Source organism: Carcharodon carcharias, chromosome 10, assembly GCF_017639515.1.
Source record: "Carcharodon carcharias isolate sCarCar2 chromosome 10, sCarCar2.pri, whole genome shotgun sequence".
In the NCBI taxonomy this organism is placed as follows: domain Eukaryota; kingdom Metazoa; phylum Chordata; class Chondrichthyes; order Lamniformes; family Lamnidae; genus Carcharodon; species Carcharodon carcharias.
The window spans coordinates 105,458,136-105,464,145 of NC_054476.1; positions in this window are offsets into that span (position 1 = coordinate 105,458,136).

Below are 6,010 nucleotides of genomic sequence, written 5' to 3' on the forward strand. Positions count from 1 at the left end.
TCTCTCTTTCCTTCTCTGGATTTCTCTCATTTCTCCTGTGGATCTCTCTCCTTCCATTTGTGGATCTCTCTCCATCCTCCTGTGGATATCTCTCCTTCCTCCTGTCTAGCTCTCTCTCCTTCCTGCTTTGCGTCTCCCTCTTTCATCCTGTGCAACTCCATCCTTCCTCCTGTTCATCTCCCTCCTTCTCCTTCCTCCTTTGTTTCTGCCTCCTTCTCCTTCCCTGTGTGTAAGTCACTCCTTCTCCTTGCTCCTGTCCATCTCCCTCCTTCTCCTTCCTCTTGTGTATATCTCTCCTTCCTCCTGCGTATCTCTCTCCTTACTCCTGTGCACCTCTCTACTCCCTCTTGTGTATCTCTGACCTTCCCCCATTGTATCTCTGTCTTCTTCTCCCTGTGTATCTCTCTCTTGACCCTGTGTTTATCTCTCTCCTTTCCACTGTGCATCTCTCTCTCCTTCAACCGTTCCATCTCCCTCCTGCCTCCTATGCATCTCCCTCCTTCCTCCTGTGTATCTCCCTCCTTCTCCTTCCTCCTGTGTATCACCGTCCTTCTCCTTCCTCCTGTGTATCTCCCTCCTTCCTCCTGTGTATCTCTCTCCTTTCTCTGATGTATCAATGTCCTTTCTCCGATGTATTTCTCTCCTTCCTCCTGTATATCTCTCTCCTTCCTCCTGTGCACCTCTCTCCTTCCTCTTGTGTATCTCTCACATTCCCCCCTTGTGTCTCTCTCTTCTTCTCCCTGTGTATCTTTCTCTTGACCCCTGTGTATATCTTTCTCCTTCCCTTTGCGTATCTCTCTCTCCATCCTGCTTTGCATCTCCCTCTTTCCTCCTGTGCAACTCCATCCTTCCTCCTGTTCATCTCCCTCCTTCTCCTTCCTCCTGTGTTTCTGCCTCCTTCTTCTTCCTCCTGTATATCTCAGTCCTTTCCTTGCTCCTGTCCATGTCCCTCCTTCTCCTTCCTCTTGTGTATATCTCTCCTTCCTCTTGTGTATATCTCTCCTTCCTCCTGTGGATCTCTTTCCTTCCTCCTGTATATCTCTCATCTTCCCCCTCTGTGTCTCTCTCTTCTTCTCCCTGTGTATCACTCTTTGACCGTTTTTATATCTTTCTCGTTTTCCCTGTGCATCTCTCTCCTTCCTCATGTGTATCTCTCTCCTTCCTCCCCTGAATCTCTCTCCTTCCTCCTGTGGATATCTCTCCTTCCTCCTGTGGATCTCTCTCATTCCTTCTCTGGATTTCTCTCATTTCTCCTGTGGATCTCTCTCCTTCCATTTGTGGATCTCTCTCCATCCTCCTGTGGATATCTCTCCTTCCTCCTTTCTATCTCTCTCTCCTTCCTGCTTTGCGTCTCCCTCTTTCATCCTGTGCAACTCCATCCTTCCTCCTGTTCATCTCCCTCCTTCTCCTTCCTCCTTTGTTTCTGCCTCCTTCTCCTTCCCTGTGTGTAAGTCACTCCTTCTCCTTGCTCCTGTCCATCTCCCTCCTTCTCCTTCCTCTTGTGTATATCTCTCCTTCCTCCTGTGTATCTCTCTCCTTACTCCTGTGCACCTCTCTACTCCCTCTTGTGTATCTCTGACCTTCCCCCATTGTATCTCTGTCTTCTTCTCCCTGTGTATCTCTCTCTTGACCCTGTGTTTATCTCTCTCCTTTCCACTGTGCATCTCTCTCTCCTTCAACCGTTCCATCTCCCTGCTGCCTCCTATGCATCTCCCTCCTTCCTCCTGTGTATCTCCCTCCTTCTCCTTCCTCCTGTGTATCACCGTCCTTCTCCTTCCTCCTGTGTATCTCCCTCCTTCCTCCTGTGTATCTCTCTCCTTTCTCTGATGTATCAATGTCCTTTCTCCGATGTATTTCTCTCCTTCCTCCTGTATATCTCTCTCCTTCCTCCTGTGCACCTCTCTCCTTCCTCTTGTGTATCTCTCACATTCCCCCCTTGTGTCTCTCTCTTCTTCTCCCTGTGTATCTTTCTCTTGACCCCTGTGTATATCTTTCTCCTTCCCTTTGCGTATCTCTCTCTCCATCCTGCTTTGCATCTCCCTCTTTCCTCCTGTGCAACTCCATCCTTCCTCCTGTTCATCTACCTCCTTCTCCTTCCTCCTGTGTTTCTGCCTCCTTCTTCTTCCTCCTGTATATCTCAGTCCTTTCCTTGCTCCTGTCCATGTCCCTCCTTCTCCTTCCTCTTGTGTATATCTCTCCTTCCTCTTGTGTATATCTCTCCTTCCTCCTGTGGATCTCTTTCCTTCCTCCTGTATATCTCTCATCTTCCCCCTCTGTGTTTCTCCCTTTTTCTCCCTGTGTATCACTCTTTGACCGTTTTTATATCTTTTTCGTTTTCCCTGTGCATCTCTCTCCTTCCTGATGTGTATCTCTCTCCTTCCTCCAGTGCATCTCTCTCCTTCCTCATCTGTATCTCTCTCCTTCCACCCGGGCATCTCTCTCCTTCTTCCTGTGGATCTCTCTCCTTCCTCCTGTGGACCTCTCTCCATCCTCCTGTGGATCTCTATCCTTCCCTCTCTGGATTTCTTTCATTTCTCCTGTGGATCTCTCTCCTTCCTTCTGTGGATCTCTCTCATTTCTCCTGTGCATCTCGCTCCTTCCTCCTGTGCATCTCCCTCCTTCCTCCTGCGTAATTCTCCCCTTTCTCCAGTGTACTTCTCTCTTCTCTCCGCTGTATCTCTCTGCTTCCTCCTCTGTATATCTCTCCTTCCTCCTGTGTATCTCTCTCCTTCCTCCGGTGCAACTCTCTCCTTCCTCCTGTATATCTCCCACCTTCCCCTCATGTATCTCTCTCTTCTTCTCCCAGTCTATCTCACTCCTTGACCGTGTGTATATCTCTCTCCTTCCCCCTGTGCATCTCTCTCCTTCCTCCTGTGTATGTCTCTCCTTCTTCCCGTGGATCTCTCTGCTTCCTCCTGTGGATCTCTTGCCATCCTCCCATGGATATCTCTCCTTCCTCCTTTGTATCTCTCTCCTTCCTCCTTTATATTTTCTCATTCCACCTATGTATCTCTCAGCTTCCCCCATTGAATCTTTCTCTTCTTCTCCCTGTGTATCTCTCTCCTTGACCCTATGTATATCTCTCTACTTCCTCCTATGGTTCTCTCTCCTTCCTCCTATGGAACGCTCTCATTCCTCCTCTGGATGACTCTCTCCTTCCTCCTGTGTATCTCTCTCCTTCCTCCTGTCCACCTCTCTCCTTCCTCTTGTGTATCTCTCACCTTCCCCCCTTGTATCTCTCCCTTCTTCTCGCTGTGTATCTCTCTCTTGACCCTGCATATATCTCTCTCCTTCCCCCTGTGCATCTCTTTCTCCTTCCTGCTTTGCATCTCCCTCCTTCCTCCTGTGCAACTCCATCCCGCCTCCTGTGCATCCCTCTCCTTCCTCCTGTACATTTCCCTCCTTGTCATTACTCCTGTGTATATCCCTCCTTATCCTTCAGCCTGTGTATATCTATCCTTCCTCCTGTGTATCTCTCTCCTTCCTTCTGTGGATCTCTCTCCTTCCTCCTGTATATCTCTCATCTTCCCCCTCTGTATCTTTCTCTTCTCCCTGTGTACCACTCTCCTTGACCGTTTTTATATCTTTCTCGTTTTCCCTGTGCATCTCTCTCCTTCCTCATGTGTATCTCTCTCCTTCCTCCCCTGAATCTCTCTCCTACCTCCTGTGGATATCTCTCCTTCCTCCTGTGGATCTCTCTCTTTCCTTCTCTGGATTTCTCTCATTTCTCCTGTGGATCTCTCTCCTTCCATTTGTGGATCTCTCTCCATCCTCCTGTGGATATCTCTCCTTCCTCCTGTCTAGCTCTCTCTCCTTCCTGCTTTGCGTCTCCCTCTTTCATCCTGTGCAACTCCATCCTTCCTCCTGTTCATCTCCCTCCTTCTCCTTCCTCCTTTGTTTCTGCCTCCTTCTCCTTCCCTGTGTGTAAGTCACTCCTTCTCCTTGCTCCTGTCCATCTCCCTCCTTCTCCTTCCTCTTGTGTATATCTCTCCTTCCTCCTGTGTATCTCTCTCCTTACTCCTGTGCACCTCTCTACTCCCTCTTGTGTATCTCTGACCTTCCCCCATTGTATCTCTGTCTTCTTCTCCCTGTGTATCTCTCTCTTGACCCTGTGTTTATCTCTCTCCTTTCCACTGTGCATCTCTCTCTCCTTCAACCGTTCCATCTCCCTCCTGCCTCCTATGCATCTCCCTCCTTCCTCCTGTGTATCTCCCTCCTTCTCCTTCCTCCTGTGTATCACTGTCCTTCTCCTTCCTCCTGTGTATCTCCCTCCTTCCTCCTGTGTATCTCTCTCCTTTCTCTGATGTATCAATGTCCTTTCTCCGATGTATTTCTCTCCTTCCTCCTGTATATCTCTCTCCTTCCTCCTGTGCACCTCTCTCCTTCCTCTTGTGTATCTCTCACATTCCCCCCTTGTGTCTCTCTCTTCTTCTCCCTGTGTATCTTTCTCTTGACCCCTGTGTATATCTTTCTCCTTCCCTTTGCGTATCTCTCTCTCCATCCTGCTTTGCATCTCCCTCTTTCCTCCTGTGCAACTCTATCCTTCCTCCTGTTCATCTCCCTCCTTCTCCTTCCTCCTGTGTTTCTGCCTCCTTCTTCTTCCTCCTGTATATCTCAGTCCTTTCCTTGCTCCTGTCCATGTCCCTCCTTCTCCTTCCTCTTGTGTATATCTCTCCTTCCTCTTGTGTATATCTCTCCTTCCTCCTGTGGATCTCTTTCCTTCCTCCTGTATATCTCTCATCTTCCCCCTCTGTGTCTCTCTCTTCTTCTCCCTGTGTATCACTCTTTGACCGTTTTTATATCTTTTTCGTTTTCCCTGTGCATCTCTCTCCTTCCTGATGTGTATCTCTCTCCTTCCTCCAGTGCATCTCTCTCCTTCCTCATCTGTATCTCTCTCCTTCCACCCGTGCATCTCTCTCCTTCCTCCTGTGGATCTCTCTCCTTCCTCCTGTGGATCTCTCTCCATCCTCGTGTGGATCTCTCTCCTTCCTTCTCTGGATTTCTTTCATTTCTCCTGTGGATCTCTCTCCTTCCTTCTGTGGATCTCTCTCATTTCTCCTGTGCATCTCGCTCCTTCCTCCTGTGCATCTCCCTCCTTCCTCCTGCGTAATTCTCCCGTTTCTCCAGTGTACTTCTCTCTTCTCTCCGCTGTATCTCTCTGCTTCCTCCTCTGTATATCTCTCCTTCCTCCTGTGTATCTCTCTCCTTCCTCCGGTGCAACTCTCTCCTTCCTCCTGTATATCTCCCACCTTCCCCTCATGTATCTCTCTCTTCTTCTCCCAGTCTATCTCACTCCTTGACCGTGTGTATATCTCTCTCCTTCCCCCTGTGCATCTCTCTCCTTCCTCCTGTGTATGTCTCGCCTTCTTCCCGTGGATCTCTCTGCTTCCTCTTGTGGATCTCTTGCCATCCTCCCATGGATATCTCTCCTTCCTCCTTTGTATCTCTCTCCTTCCTCCTTTATATTTCTCTCATTCCACCTATGTATCTCTCAGCTTCCCCCATTGAATCTCTCTCTTCTTCTCCCTGTGTATCTCTCTCCTTGACCCTATGTATATCTCTCTACTTCCTCCTATGATTCTCTCTCCTTCCTCCTATGGAACGCTCTCATTCCTCCTCTGGATGACTCTCTCCTTCCTCCTGTGTATCTCTCTCCTTCCTCCTGTCCACCTCTCTCCTTCCTCTTGTGTATCTCTCACCTACCCCCCTTGTATCTCTCCCTTCTTCTCGCTGTGTATCTCTCTCTTGACCCTGCGTATATCTCTCTCCTTCCCACTGTGCATCTCTTTCTCCTTCCTGCTTTGCATCTCCCTCCTTCCACCTGTGCAAATCCATCCGTCCTCCTGTGCATCCCCCTCCTTCCTCCTGTACATCTCCCTCCTTGTCATTACTCCTGTGTATCTCCCTCCTTCTCCTTCGTCCTGTGTATATCTATCCTTCCTCCTGTGTATCTCTCTCCTTCCTCCTGTGGATCTCTCTCCTTCCCCCTGTATATCTCTCATCTTCCCCC